The sequence below is a fragment of the Ips typographus genome, linkage group LG3, assembly GCF_016097725.1.
Source record: "Ips typographus isolate SLU linkage group LG3, UJ_Ityp_2.0, whole genome shotgun sequence".
NCBI classification, from domain to species: Eukaryota; Metazoa; Arthropoda; class Insecta; order Coleoptera; family Curculionidae; genus Ips; species Ips typographus.
This window is the reverse complement of record NC_138424.1, coordinates 1,826,312-1,841,695: the sequence shown is the minus strand read 5'-3', so window position 1 is coordinate 1,841,695 and position 15,384 is coordinate 1,826,312. Positions and strand designations below refer to the sequence as shown.

General features: G+C 32.3%; 1 protein-coding gene across 8 annotated transcripts in view; it reads left to right on the top strand.

The window, feature by feature from the left end:
* The window catches only part of dati (zinc finger protein datilografo), a 150,109-nt gene that overhangs the window by 30,734 nt on the left and 103,991 nt on the right, over window positions 1-15,384 (top strand). For 2 of the 8 annotated variants that reach the window (XM_081974618.1, XM_081974617.1), the window contains exon 1: window positions 5,266-6,040. The exons of 2 other annotated variants lie outside the window; for them this stretch is intronic. The gene's annotated coding sequence lies outside the window, so the exon portion shown is untranslated. Of the gene's footprint in view, window positions 1-5,261; window positions 6,041-14,122; window positions 14,394-15,384 lie in introns of those variants that run through there. 4 more of the 8 variants (XM_081974616.1, XM_081974612.1, XM_081974619.1 and 1 more) reach the window with 4 other exon arrangements.

Below are 15,384 nucleotides of genomic sequence, written 5' to 3'. Positions count from 1 at the left end.
AAGTAAAATATTTACTTTAGCGGTAAATTACCCATCATTACATTTATCACACTTATAAATGTGTTTTTTTTAGACTATTTATTTACCTTTAAAGAGAAAATTCAATTTGCCTAACTTTTTCCTGCAAACATTTTATGCTAAACAAACTGTATAAAAAGAGCTATTTTGCAGTCTTTTTGACTTCTTTATGAATGTATTTCATAAATATTTAATTTCATTGTTTAAAATCATTAAACAATGTCACTGTAATAATGTTGTCAGTTGTCATTTATTCTGACAATTTTTAGTGCTAGTTAGAACTGAGAATATGATGAAATTTATAATAATTAGATTGATATTAATTACTTTTCAAAATTACTTGAAATGAAGTTTTTAGAACAGAATGATTGTCATTGCCAAAAATAAATTACTTAGATATACAGTGTGTCCCAAATTGGTTCTACATGTATTGGAATCTCGGTAACCGTAAGAGCTACAGAGTCGGTTAAATGGGGAAAGTTTTAGAGAATTTTATGTGAAACTTATTTCCAGTTTTCAAACTAAATTATCTTGCTGCGTTTTCCGGACAATTTGGAAAACGTCAGAGGCTGCATTTTAAACACTCTTTAACAAAGCCAAAGAGAGTTAAATTATAAAAATTTGTAGCATACTGCACATTGATTGTCATTTGTTTTTCATAATGGCGGACACATTTTTCAAAGCCAACTATAACAAAAATTAAAAAAACGTTTTTCTGCCCTTTAAAAACTAAATAATACCATCATCAAGTATATCACTTCCAAAAATGCAAAAATTCAAGATGGCGGTTATAAGAATTTAGAAACCAGATTTTTTTTAATTACGTCATCGTGTGTCTTAGTTTCAAAACTCTCTGGTTGAGAAGAGCTGTAAGCAATTGTTTCAAATGCAGGCTCTGACGTTTTTCCAATTTTCCGGAAAACGGAGCAAGATAATTTCATTTGGAAACCGGAAATAAGTTTCACATAAAATTCTCTAAAACTTTCCCCATTTAACCGACTCTGTAGGTCTTACCGAGATAGAACCAATTTGGGACACACTGTATTAATTGAATCAGATTCATTTAGCTGTAGTTCTTCACTCACTTCTTTATTAGTGATTTTTCCTCGTCAGTCAATTGTTTCGGTTAGCGCTTTATATTTATCATAAAATAAACGTTTAGTTTCGTTTTCTAAAAAAAAATGAATTCTAAAACAAGTCAAATTTGGTTAAATTGAAGCAATTTTACTTCCTTACAAATGTTTTTTATATTCTCTCACACTAAGATTAGGCCCTCATTGAATCTAATTAATGAAAACAGAAAGTAAAGTAAATTTAAGATCATCTCTGAAGACAATGGTGAAACTCCTGGTAAATCCAACTTTTTGCAGGAATGAGGGAAGAAAAAAAAAGTTGCGATGGGTTTTCACAGTTAATTAACCTTAACAGTTTAGCTTAGAAACAACACTGTTTTCGTCTATCCGATAAAGTATTTATGGTATGGTGACCCACTGTGTTTTCATGTTTTCGCCGTTTTAAACAAAACGAATCTCTCTTTTAATTGGGACAACGTTGCCGCATTTAATTAAGTCGGGTGGTGGTCTAAGAAAAAAAAATGGCTCCCGATCGACCTTTAAGTCCCAGATTCCAATAATACATATCGGAGGACAGCCGATATATACGATATTTTCGATATAATAAATGCGCTTCGCCGGCCGCTTTATATCCTGCTGCAACAATTTTAAAAATAGCTTGTTATTGCAATTATATTTTTAGCGATTTTTTAGTTCGCCATATTTTTAATCATAATTTATTCGTTGGCACACTTACAAAAGTCGTTACATTTTTAGTTCCGCGGGTAACATCTTTAAGTATGAGTCATATGCGTTACGGGCCTCATCAGGAATACAATCATCAATCAGCCGCGCCCCCTACGGACATGACAGAGTACCTTAGATTTTCTTTGTGGTTTGATAAAATAATAAACAACACAACTTTCTAATAATTATAATGGCGACCGTAAGGCAAGTACTTATACGTAGGCAGAGTGGGATTTTTGTTTCTTTTTCAGATGGATATGGAGAGTTTTGGTAGTACGGTTCGCTTTGTCTTTTTTGTCGAGGTGCGAAAAGATTTTTCCCTTTTGTGGTGTATCACCCAGCTGCATCCGCCTTGTCTTACGACATAATAAGACAAGACGTACGTAATTGACCTGATCGAGAGCCGACATATAGGAAGTGTCCGAGCTTTATTAAACTAGCTTCCCAAGCACCATCTTGACGACTTTATTTAAATAAATCAACATAAAATGCGACTTTTAGGCATCGCCGTAGCTAAATTCACACGGTATATAAACGTACTACTGAAACTAGTTCTCTCCTATAGTCCTTTTTGCTCTTTTTCGATTTTAACTGTAAAATCTCGTCGGCTAAGTACATATAAAGTTGTTGCCTTTTTTACTCACACTCGGATATTATTAGAGAGCTTTCACAACACACACGTTACTATTTCTGCTGTTTGCCACATAATATTGAACCTAATAAAGTTAAATATGACAATTTACATAAAAACTTAACTTCAACAATTTTGATATTAGTAACAGATATCATGTGGTTTTTGGAGGATAATTTAGATAGGCAGTCACGTGACCACTGTCAGAATAACTGTCATAATTGGGCTATGTTGTTTAAAAAAAATGAAGCCTCTAACATAAAATATGAATCTGTGGTGAATTTTCAAAATTTCAGTTCAAACTTTAAGCTTTGTTTTGGTGCAGTCACTTGGTTAACGCTCTATAACTTCCAAGATTAATAAGGAAGATTAATAAAAATTTTAAGCACCTTTTTGGAATCCTCATTAAATTTTCTATCCAATAACCTGAAAAAATACTACAATATTTGTTACAGTTAGGGAGAAAAACGGTGTCAAAGTTTGAAATGCCAGAAATGCAGTTTAAAAGGTCAGTCAGGGACAAAATTGACTGTAAAACCCACTTAAAGTGAGAAAATGACTGTTTTAAGTACATTTTTGGAATCCTCATTAAAATTCCTATCCAATAACCTGAATAAAACACTACAACTGTGGTACAGTCAAGTAAAAAAGCGGTGTCGAAGTTTGAAATGCCAGAAACGCAGTTTGAAAGAACAGTCAGGGACAAAATTGACTGTAAAACCCACTTAAAGTGAGAAAATGACTGTTTTAAGTACATTTTTGGAATCCTCATTAAAATTCCTATCCTATAACCTGAATAAAACACTACAACTGTGGTACAGTCAAGTAAAAAAGCGGTGTCGAAGTTTGAAATGCCAGAAACGCAGTTTGAAAGAACAGTCAGAGACAAAATCGTCTGTAAAACCCACTTTAAGTGAGAAAATCACTGTTTTAAGCACATTTTTGGAATCTTCATTAAATTTCCAATCCAATCACCTAAAAAAACACTACAATATTTGGTACAGTCAGGTAGAAAAGTGGTGTCAAAATTTGAAATGCCAGAAATGCAGTTTGAAGGGACAGTCAGGGACAAAATCGCCTGTAAAACCCACTTGAAGTGAGAAAATCACTGTTTTAAGCACATTTTTGGAATCCTCATTAAATTTCCTAACCAATCACCTGAAGAAAAATTACAATATTTGGTACAGTAAGGTAGAAAAGTGGTGTCAAAGTTTGAAATGACAGAAATGCAGTTTGAAAGGACAGTCAGGGACAAAATCGCCTGTAAAATCCACTTGAAGTGAGAAAATCACTGTTTTAAGCACATTTTTGGAATCCTCATTAAATTTCCTAACCAATCACCTTAAGAAACACTACAATATTTCGTATAGTCAGGTAGAAAAGTGGTGTCAAAATGTTAAATGCCAAAAACACAGTTTGAAAGGACAGTCATGGTCAAAATCGCCTGTAAAACCCACTTGAAGTGAAAAAATCACTGTTTTAAGCACATTTTTGGAATCCTCATTAAATTTCCTAACCAATCACCTTAAGAAACACTACAATATTTCGTATAGTCAGGTAGAAAAGTGGTGTCAAAATGTTAAATGCCAAAAACACAGTTTGAAAGGACAGTCAGGGACAAAATCGCCTGTAAAATCCACTTGAAGTGAGAAAATCACTGTTTTAAGCACATTTTTGGAATCCTCATTAAATTTCCTATCCAATCACCTGAAGAAACATTACAATATTTGATACCGTCAGGTAGAAAAGTGATGTCAAAGTTTGAAATGCCAGAAATACAGTTTGAAATGCATGTCAGTCAGGGACAAAATTGCCTGTAAAATCCACTTGAAGTGAAAAAATCACTGTTTTAAGCACATTTTTGGAATCCTCATTAAATTTCCTAACCAATCACCTTAACAAACACTACAATATTTCGTATAGTCAGGTAGAAAAGTGGTGTCAAAATGTTAAATGCCAAAAACGCAGTTTGAAAGGACAGTCAGGGTCAAAATCGCCTGTAAAACCCACTTGAAGTGAGAAAATCACTGTTTTAAGCACATTTTTGGAATCCTCATTAAATTTCCTAACCAATCACCTGAAGAAACATTACAATATTTGGTACAGTAAGGTAGAAAAGTGGTGTCAAAGTTTGAAATGACAGAAATGCAGTTTGAAAGGACAGTCAGGGACAATATTGCCTGTAAAATCCACTTGAAGTGAAAAAATCACTGTTTTAAGCACATTGTTGGAATCTTCATTAAATTTCCTATTACATTACATTAACAAAATATTAATGTTTTTACTCAACAAACTAACTGTACGTAAAGTCGAAATTAGCTTAAAGCTTATTAATGTTCTTACAGGATTTGTCGTTATGATTGAAATTAATGGTAAGGGAATATGGGATTTATCGGTTTTTGCTAAAACTTTGCTTGGTTTTTCAATAAAAAATCTTTTTTTGATAGTGTTATCCCATTTCTGAGATGATTATTTTAAATCATCTTTATCCAAGTTTTTCTAGGAAAAACTGCCTTAAATTTTATAAAACTGGCTTTGGTTAGCACATTCACTTCAAACCAGATTTATGGACTCCAGACAACCGGCAATGTTGCCAGATTTGGTTACACTTGGTATTTTCAAGCAATCGAAAACACTTTGAGTGGCAACCCGACCCAGTAAACCAGACAGCTTACAAAGCAGTCATGGCCTTACTCAACAAAATGAGTAAAATCAGAAAATTAGCGCCAATAATCGCGCCGAGAGTGTAAACATATATGCACACATATCCAGTGCACTGAACCACCGTTGTGTGTACACTCTTTATACGTTCATGGTCAAGTTCAATGATGATTCCGACCCGGCGAAAAACGCATTTTCCTTGTGTTGTTGATTTTTCGCGATTACCCAAAATTTATTCGGGTGACGTCAAAGTGTGGAAAATTCTCCAGCCTGGATGAGTTTTCAGCTGGTTACTGACAAAATTTAAGTGCTCAACAGTAAAACAAATGGCGGTTATCTTTGTCCAAACAAGTTAAATTGGTACCACTGCGTTTGCGCATTGATAAAATGTGATTTAGAGGTCGCGGCTGTCGAAACATTCTTATCTAGGAAAAATTGCGATTTTTTCCAAAAATAATCTTTCCTGATAAAAGGGTGTCTAAGTTCAAGCTAAAAATCGTTCGTTTTGTAATAAATAGGCGGAAAAAATTGAGATTTTTTTCAGTTTTCTCCGCTGCCTCGCATAGACAACAACTAATCTATATCTGTCAAGTTTATTGCGCTGACACGTCATCAGCGACAACTCAAAACCTTCCCGTTATCTGGATCAATCTATAAAGTGTACTCCTAGGTCGCGTCGATATCTCAAAAAAACCCAATTTTCGGCGAATGTTTTCGTTACGTAATCGCGCGCGATTTTGGCATCGCATTCTGTGTTGTTGTTTTCCGCCATTTTATTCCGTTTTAATAATTGATTAGGAGATTTAAAGTGTATTTTTAATGTAGTCGAAATAATAAACAATTTTTGTGATTTATTGTTGGAGGAATTTGATATGGACTGGTTGCGCGTCAAAATGATTTGAGTACTTTAGATGTTGATGGATTGTTTGGTGTAAGTACAGTAAAAACTATTTTTACTAAGAAAATGTTCACTTACAAAAATAATGAAAATTAGATAATCTTCAAATTACTTTTTGAATGTAGTTGTTTTAGATTGAAAAATATCCATTCAGTTGGTAGTTTTTAACATATTAACGACATTTTAAAAACCACTCAATAAGACCCATTTTTGCTTGCTATTAATGTTGCTTAATAATGGTAAACCGCGTTAGGACACTAACAAGTTTCAAGGCAATTTCGCCTTTTTAAATTGTTGACTAAAAACAACAATTTTTAGGTGCGCAAAATTTTTTTTCTGCGCACAAAAATGTATGTTAATAAAACCTATTTTTGCTTACCATAAATTGTGATTATAACGGCAAATCTTGTTAGGTAAGTCAGTTGTTTCAAGTCAATTTCGACTCTTGTATCTGATTTTAGCCAAAAATTGTAAAATACAAATCTTGTAGATATTTGTGTCTATTTTTTCCAAGTTGGTCCATTAGTATACAGAGCGTCCTAAATTTGAGTAACAAACCAAACTTATTTATTATTTGATATTTGGATTCTACGTCAAGTTCTAAGCTAATTTTATGTTCAAATTTTGACAGCGTTTTCCTCTTTGACTGTACCGAAATATTGAGTGTTTTTATAGGAAGTTTAATGAGGATTCCAAAATTGTGGTAAAAAATTTAATCTGGTCACTACAAGTGGGTTTTACAGGCGATTTTGTTGCAGATTGTCTTTTAAACCGTTATTTTTGCAGTTCAGACTTTGACAGCTTTTTCCTCTTTGACTGTACCGAATTTTTTCGTGTTTTTTTAGGTTATCGGATAGCAAATTTAATGAGGATTCCAAAAATGTGCTTAAAAATGTAATCCGGTCACTGCAAGTGGAATTTACAGGAGATTTTGTCGCAGACTGTTCTTTAAACCGTTATTTTTGCAGTTCAGACTTTGACAGCGCTTTTCTTTGTGACTGTACCGAATTTTTTGGGTTTTTCTAGGTTATCGGGTAGAAAATTTAATGAGGATTCCAAAAATGTGCTTAAAAATTTAATCCGGTCACTGCAAGTGGAATTTACAGGAGATTTTGTCGCAGACTGTTCTTTAAACCGTTATTTTTGCAGTTTAAATTTTGACAGCATTTTGCTCCTTGATTGTACTAAACTTTTAAGTGTTTTTTTAGGTTGTCGGATAGAAAATTTAAAGGAGATTCCAAAAATGTGCTTAAAAATATAGTCCGGTCACTGCAAGTGGAATTTACAGGCGATTTTGTCGCAGACTGTTTTTTAAACCGTTATTTTTATAGTTCAAACTTTGACAGCTCTTTCCTCCTTGATTGTACCGAATTTGTAAGTGTTTTTTTAGGTTATCGGATGTCGGATAGGAACTTTAATGAGAATTCCTAAAATGTGCTTAAAAATGTGATCTGATCACTACAAATAGGTATTAGAAGCAGACTGTTCTTTAAACCGTCACTTTTACAGATTAAATTTTGACAGCGGTTTCCTCCTTCACTGTATCGAATTTTGTGTGTTTTTTTTTTAGGTTATGGAATAAAAAATATAATAAGCATACTATTGAACTATCTAGAAATAAAACAGATTTTTTGATAAAATAACAAACAAGATGGAAACAATTCAAAAAATCACGCTGTATATACAATGCGTTTAATTTTTAGTTTTGATGAACGTCTTAAATACATAAAAAGGTTAGGTTAAATTGGTTCAGACAAAAAATATTAATAGAATTTTAGATTATTTAAAATTATATATTATTAATTAAGTTATAAAGCTGCCTCAAAATAACCCTAAAATTCTAAACAAATCTAAAAAAATTTAGATGTCAGAAATCTACAAGTAAAAAATAATTTTAAAGTCATCCAATACAACTTTCCAAGACATTTAAAGCATCGAAAATAACTAGAAAAATGTTTTAAAAAGTATTTCAATAGAACAAAAAATGTTTATCAAGTTTTGCTTAAATGCAAAAGTTTACTAATTTCAGTTATCATAAGAAAACTGTGAAAGTTCTCTTCAAAACAGTTTAGGAAACTTTAAAAGACTAATTTGCTTTTAGCAAAATTAACAGTCAAACTCTGAAAAAAATCATTTCAAATTTGTTTCAATATTACAAATTTGGAAGTTTCATTCATAATTAGTTTGTAAATTCTAAAATAACAAATTCAACAAATTAGATTTACCAAAATCTGTTGAACGCTGAAAATGTTTAAAAGAAAGCTAACTAAATATTTAATAAACTAATAATTATTACTCAAAATCACTCTTTAATTATCATCTCGATGACATTTGTCTTTAATTTATTCTGTACGGACCTGATAATTTAAAAAAAAATGTTAATTCACTAATATTAATAGTTATGCACTATTCACTCTTCAGGCTTGTTAAACCTTAATATTGATTACAAGAAACTTTAAGACATATGACGCCATCTTCTGGTCGTATATCTAAGAAGTTTTCGGGCCTATTAATCAATATCAGATTCTATACGAGGGTTGATTACCAACTACCTTAATTACGAGGGGTTGTCAAATAAAACACTGGTAACTAAGCATTTACACGTTTATTGGAGTTTTTTAGTAAATTGTTTCGCACACCACTCTTAATACATTCCGCATTAATAATTGCGATATAATATGCAAGGAAAAAAGCCAATTTACTACGTAAATAATAATACAAGAAATGGGCATATTAGCACGATGTTGCGTAAGGTCACGCACACGGTTTAATTAAACAGGCCGTTGTACAGAGTGTATCGAAATTTTTTCTCTAATTGGCACAATATACGCCGTAAAAAAAAACCTTAAACGATTTTTTCTGGGACATCCTGTATAAATAGGGTAAAAATTCAGTTGGCTGAGCAACTAAGCACGAAATATGGCTAATTTATCCATAAAGCGTGTAAAGATCAGCTCGATCACCTGTCCGATAACCAAAGGAGTTACGTAAAAATGACGTTAAATTTGCTACCGACACGCCATTTTTTTATTCAGACAATTTATAGTCTGAACAGGATTTAATTAAAAAATGACACTCGGTATACACGTTTGTTTGTTAAGCTTTATAAGTGCCGAAACGAGAGTAGTCTTGGTTAACCTAACCTAACAATAGCAAATATCAAAGTCAAATGGGGTGACGTAATTTTGTCACATTCAAAACACATCTATTACATTGTTACGTCATACGTTCAACTTAGGACGTTGGACGAATATAAAAATGTTGTAATTTTACCATTTTTACATATTACATATTTGACTGTTTTGCTTGTGTTATATCAGTTTAAAAAATTGTAAAATACTGTACTGACAAATATTAACAAATCAGTATTTCATAATTTTGACAGCTACTGACTTTTTAGTGACAACCTTAATTACCAAATTCCAGGGTCGTAATAAACAACTTTTTATCAATTTTTAGCCCTTTGAATTCTTTCTGGACCACCCTGAGTAGTTATACACAAATGAGTTATGAAATAATAAACACCGATTTAAGTATATTGAAAATTTGAATTTGACATTCGAGTTTGACAGTTACAGGGCGACTCATTATATCAATTTGTGATCCTTGAAATCCTCTTTTAACCACCCTGTAATAAACTGAAAATGTCCAATAAATAAGTTATTAAATACAGATTGATCTAAATGGAAAATTATACTTTGACAATTTTCACTTTATCTGTCCTTAATTCGGTTATTTTGACAGTTACAAAGTGATTTATTTATCAATTTGTAGTTTTTGTAATCCTCTTTTGACCACCCTGTACAGTTGATGTCAGTTAATGTCAAATAAATGGGTTATTACACAGTAAGTTAAGTCTTGTCACTTTAGCCCCTGTGTTGGTTTAAAATTAATGGAAATTTTAGGTTAGGTTAGAATGCTCTTACAGATTCAATGCTTTTGGCCACAATTTTTCTTGAAAAACAATTTAAAACTTTACTTTAAAACTATAAAAAATTGTGAGGTTAGGTCAGATTAAATTAATTTAAATTTGTTTTAAAGGTGCGGAAAAACCATTTCACAGGTTGTAATTAAGTTGTTTTAAGTGAAGAAATTCAATTTGAATTTAACGTTTAACATACTATAAGGGCACATGTAATAAACGCCCCCCCTCCGTGTATAAATAATTTTATTATTAATGCGCGGCAAACACGCCATTAGTTGCTATGCCGACATCCTAACCTAATTCGAATAGCCAGAGACCGGGAAAAATTTCCAAAAAACAATATTCCGTCTAGATAATATCCAATTTTAAATATTTTTCTTGGCCCACGTTCAAAGGATCCGGCTATACTAAAAATACTGGACAGAAACGTTTGCCAAATGAAAAACGGTCTTACAAAACCAGAAAAATGCAACGCAGCAATTGTCCCAGAACGTACAAAACCCACCCCTAACAGAGAAAAAAAACACACCCCCTAACGAAAAAAAAAAAAAGAGGGTGGGAATTTTTATTTTATCGTGCCACCCCCCCTCCCGCCTCTTAAATAACGGATCCGGAGGAGACAAACTGAAATCAATGGCAGTTAGATCTGGTAGATCGACAGGCCAGATAGCGGTTTTATGTATGGAGGCTATCTGACCTAAACTGTATTAATTTTGCATTTCCGGCGAGGGAGGTCTGCCATAAGTTTACGTGTAACAAGGGGCAGATTCTAAGCGTCGATACATCGCTAATTAAGTTAATGGTGGGTTAGAATGTGAATATGAAGTTAGTTGAAAGTGGTTGTATTTGAGCTATCTTTTATATCACAATATTCAAGACAGTTCGAGGCCAACTAATTATCTGGAACATTCCAAAATATAGCCTGTAAAATGCAGCGAATAAAAGACATCTATTAAAGATAATATACCTATTTTTATCTTTTAATGACGCTAATTATTATTATTGGCTTTATCTTTAACAAGCTTATTTTTCTGAAAAGTAATCGACAGTTTGGTGAAGTGGATTTTTTTTTTAAAAGTGTATTGTTTAATTAACCGCCATTTTGAAGATTATATCACAATAATTGATAGGGATTGAATTTTCGAGTGGCGTAGCTAATGATAAAAATTTGATTTGATTTAAATTACTCAAGTAGTTATACACATAAATGTTACAAAAATTTCCCAAAGTAATTTTTTTTATCACTCTGTAGAATTCAATCACTCTATAGAACTGTTTGTGACTTGCGTACCTCTCTCTTATATCTGAAATTACTCTGTTTGCAACAAACACTTTTTCGATACACCCTGTACAAACTATATGCAACTTTATTTATTTGATTATCCCAACTAGCAATCTAGATCACAGTCACGTGACTATAAGTAAATTTCAATAAATAAAAATCATGCTTTTTGATTTTAGTTTTTGTTCGTTGATATTAATAGACAAAAACGTCAAACAAAATAAAATTTAATTTAAAGTTCAAAACTTGACTCAAAATTGTCAAAAATTGTGTTGTTGCTTGAAAATTGACTTACAAAGGTCAGAAATTTGATTTTTTGACATTTCAGCTATTCTGAAAGTATAGTTTGACACATTTTTGACTTCTCTAAACCACTCATAGCTTAAAGTTATTTATTTAAGAGTTTAAAACTAGGTTATCAATCAATCTATGACACAGTCACGTGACTGTTAAATTTGACAGAGAGTCAAGTTTTAAGCTAAAAAGTCAAAATTTGTAAAACCGTTGGGTTGTAAAGGTTTTAAGGTTGTAATAACACATTTTTAGAGAAACTGACTTGGGAATCGTAAAAAGTGACTTTGACGTCAATTAATTTTTAGCATTTGTAATGTTTTAAGAGTCAAATTTGATCACGTGATCTCCAGTCTGTCTTTACATTTGACAAAACAAAAATTTGTGAATCGCAAAGATGCCAAAATGGTCATGTGACCTACAGTAGAGAGCCCCATATAGAAAAGGGTTGCGAAAGATCTTAGTCACATGACTTTGAAGCCATAAAGTTACTGGTCACGTGATCTTTGAAATTCAAACTAAAGCTCTCGATAAATTAAAAAAAATTCTAAAATGGTCACGTGACCTTAGTACCGCAATTTCAAATAGTTCTAAAAAATTCATCTAAAATTATTAAATCTGAAAATTGTCAATTTGGTCACGTGACCACAGAAACACAAAATGATCATCAAAAATTCCTAAATTGAAAAATTACTAAAATGTTCACGTTACCTTAGAAACGCAATTTCAAATAGTTGAACACGTGATCGTAAAAATTAAATTTAAAAAATACGGTTACGCGTTCTAAAAAATTCATCTAAAATTATTAAATCTGAAAATTGTCAAATTGGTCACGTGACCACAGAAACACAAAATAATTTTGTACTTTTGTTTGAACATTTGACAGTTACATTGCTGTGTATCAACTTATTTTTTTGGCTTCAAAATTGACTTGCGTAAATCCAAAATTTGAATTTAGCATTTATTAAAGCAATTTAAAAGTTGAAAATTAAGTTATCAGACTATTTTTTAAGCAACATTTTTTAGAAGGCTTGGGAGTCTTAAAAGTGACTCTGATGTAAATTTTTTACATTTCTACTGCCTCAAGTGCCAAATTTAACACGTCAAACTGTCAAAGTCACTGTTCTTCATTTTTTATTTTTATTTGGCAACTTGACTGATTTTTTGCGCAAATCCAAAATTTGAATTTAGCAGATTTACAGCAACATTTTATCAAGCTGAAATGTCAATATTTGTGACATTTTTTACCTAAAAATTAACTAGAAACAGAAAACTTCACTTTCCTAATATGTAATCTGACGTTTGAGCTATCCAAAATGCCTAATTTGACTTGTTTTAAAAACTCGTAGTTTGAAGCAATTTAAAAGAACATAAGTACTTTTCAAACAACACTCTTTGCACATTTTTACTGATTTGAGAGTCAAATTTGACACGTCAAAGTAACATTTTGTTTGGAAATTTGGCCGGTAAAATTTTGAATAACAATTTTTCAAAATTTTCAAAATTGACTTGCTCAAATCCGAAATTAAAAAAAAATAATAATTTTACACAATACTATTTTTGAATATCATTTCATAAAAAGTTGACTGCAAACCTGTACTTTTGAGGCGTTAACTGCACAGAGAGTCAAGAAACAAGTTAAAAGGTCAAAATGTTGTAAAATTTGGTCAGTTGTCAAGATTTTAAGGTTCTATTTGCACATATTTACTGTAAATATGACATCCAAAATTAAAAATTTGATTTTTCTATGCAAATTAATTTGGAGAACAAATTAATGTACAAATTAATTTTTGTTTTATCCTGTTTGCTCAATTATTTCTAATAGGTATAAAAACTAAAAATTAGAAATAATAAACTTACTATAAAATAACTATATTAGGGTTGATTCACCTTGTATAAAGTAGAAAAAGGATAGAGTAGTTTTAAATTACCAAATTATGAATATAAACTCTTAACAGCTCTATGAATTTATTCCAATTTACTGGGGTAAACTTGTGGTATCTAACTACACTACCAGACTCTAGTAAATGCTAGTTGGGATAACACTTAAACTAACTTAGCTAATTACCTGGTGATGGTGATATAAAGGCACGCACAATAAAAGAAAATCACAAAAAAAAGTGAAAAGAACACAAATGATGCCCCCTTTTAGCACACGTTCCCGATGTCCAGTCGCTAGCCAGTTTTACGCCCGCACACGCTGTTCAACCCCTACACCGATACTCCCCTACTTTCTTACCCCCTACCTGCCCCCTACCAAAGCGGGGGTGGGGAGTGGAAAAAAGCGCGTGGCGACTTTTTTCGAACCCCTTTTACAGTTTTTCAAACCGGGGGTGGGGAAACGCGCGGCCCCGTATTCCTTAGTTCCTTGCCATGCGCGCTACGTCCAAGATTCTCTTCTAAGGATTGCGCGTCCTTGTCCGGCACGCGCGTCTTGTATCGTCCCGTCCTCGTCGCAACCCTTAGACGGTCTCACTTGGAAATATTAGAAGTTCCTATAAGCGTTTCTCTGTTTAGACGCGCGGGGTGTCTCTGTTCAGCCCGTTGTCCTTCCGTATCGCTCCTCTCTGTCGGGGGGTATATTTTAGAGTATATTCTTAGTGTTTAGCAAGCGAAATTAGGAGATGGTTGTTCTTCGAGTATTTTGGCGTCGCGATGCCTTCTTAGTTATCAGCGACGCTCCTTGCAAGAAAGACGCGGTTCGCGGGACAACGACGCCGACTTCGGGAAATCTTCTTCAGTCGCGGAAAAATCCAACCAAGTGCATTTTCATCTCGTAACGGTGATAGTTCGTGAAGTGAAAAACTACCCCAAGTGTACTACTATAGTAATAAATTAGTGCAATAATTTTTTTTAAGTTGGTGCTCACTTACAGTTTTATTTAAAACGTAAGTACCATCATTTGCCAAAACTCATTTTTCATTTCATTTGGCAGTAAAAAGTATATCAAACAGCAAGTTGAACAACTCAGTGTGGGTGCAAAAACAATTCTTAATTGACGCACTTAATTTAATAGAAAGCGGTCAATAATAGTTTAAATGAAAAAGTTTATTGACTTTTTCTCTCTTTGATTGGTCGAGAGACCGTTTGCAATGCTTCGTTAATTCCTTTCAAATTAGTTAGATTCTGATGTATTTATGATATTTCCGATTATTAGAAAGTAGGCTCAAGGACAATTTGTTGTGTTAACTGAGGATGTCGAACAATGTGCGAAACTTTTACAAACTTCCGGAGAAAAAGTTGCCGACCACTTTTAAAGCCAAAATAATAAAAATTCAATTTACACTTTTAAAGCCAAATTTGTCACTTTAAACTTTCCTAATAAGGACTAACTAAACTTTACTGTTTTAATGAAGAGAATAGTAGTTGCTTACTAATAGAAAAAATATTATTTTTACTAGACAGTAATAAAGAGTACAGTGTTTGCAAGTTGCTCTTCTGAGCTAGTAAATTTGCTGTTTGATATTGGTTTAGGTGAAAAAAATTAGCATGAATATTCTCCCTTTAATGTTACACTAACCTGGAAAAATGTGCCTAGAACTCGGTTTAACCAATCAAATTTTTGTAGTAAGACAAAAATCAGTGTGTCAATTTAAAATTCAAAGAAGAAATATTCAAAAACCTTTTTTTTTAGTCAGGGAAGTTAGAACTTTCAGTTGGATTTATCTTAATAATTAAAATAGCTTGTAAAAGAGGACTTAGTAGTGTTTTTCACTAAATTAACTCCTAAATAGACAGAAAATTCTTTAGAAACCTTGATAAGTCTGTATATCATTTTGAAAATATTCATAAAATGTTCAATTTTTAATGCAAACCAACAAGTAGAATAAATTCTTAAAGCATTATTTATTAGTACGATACGTTAAAATTAGGGAAATT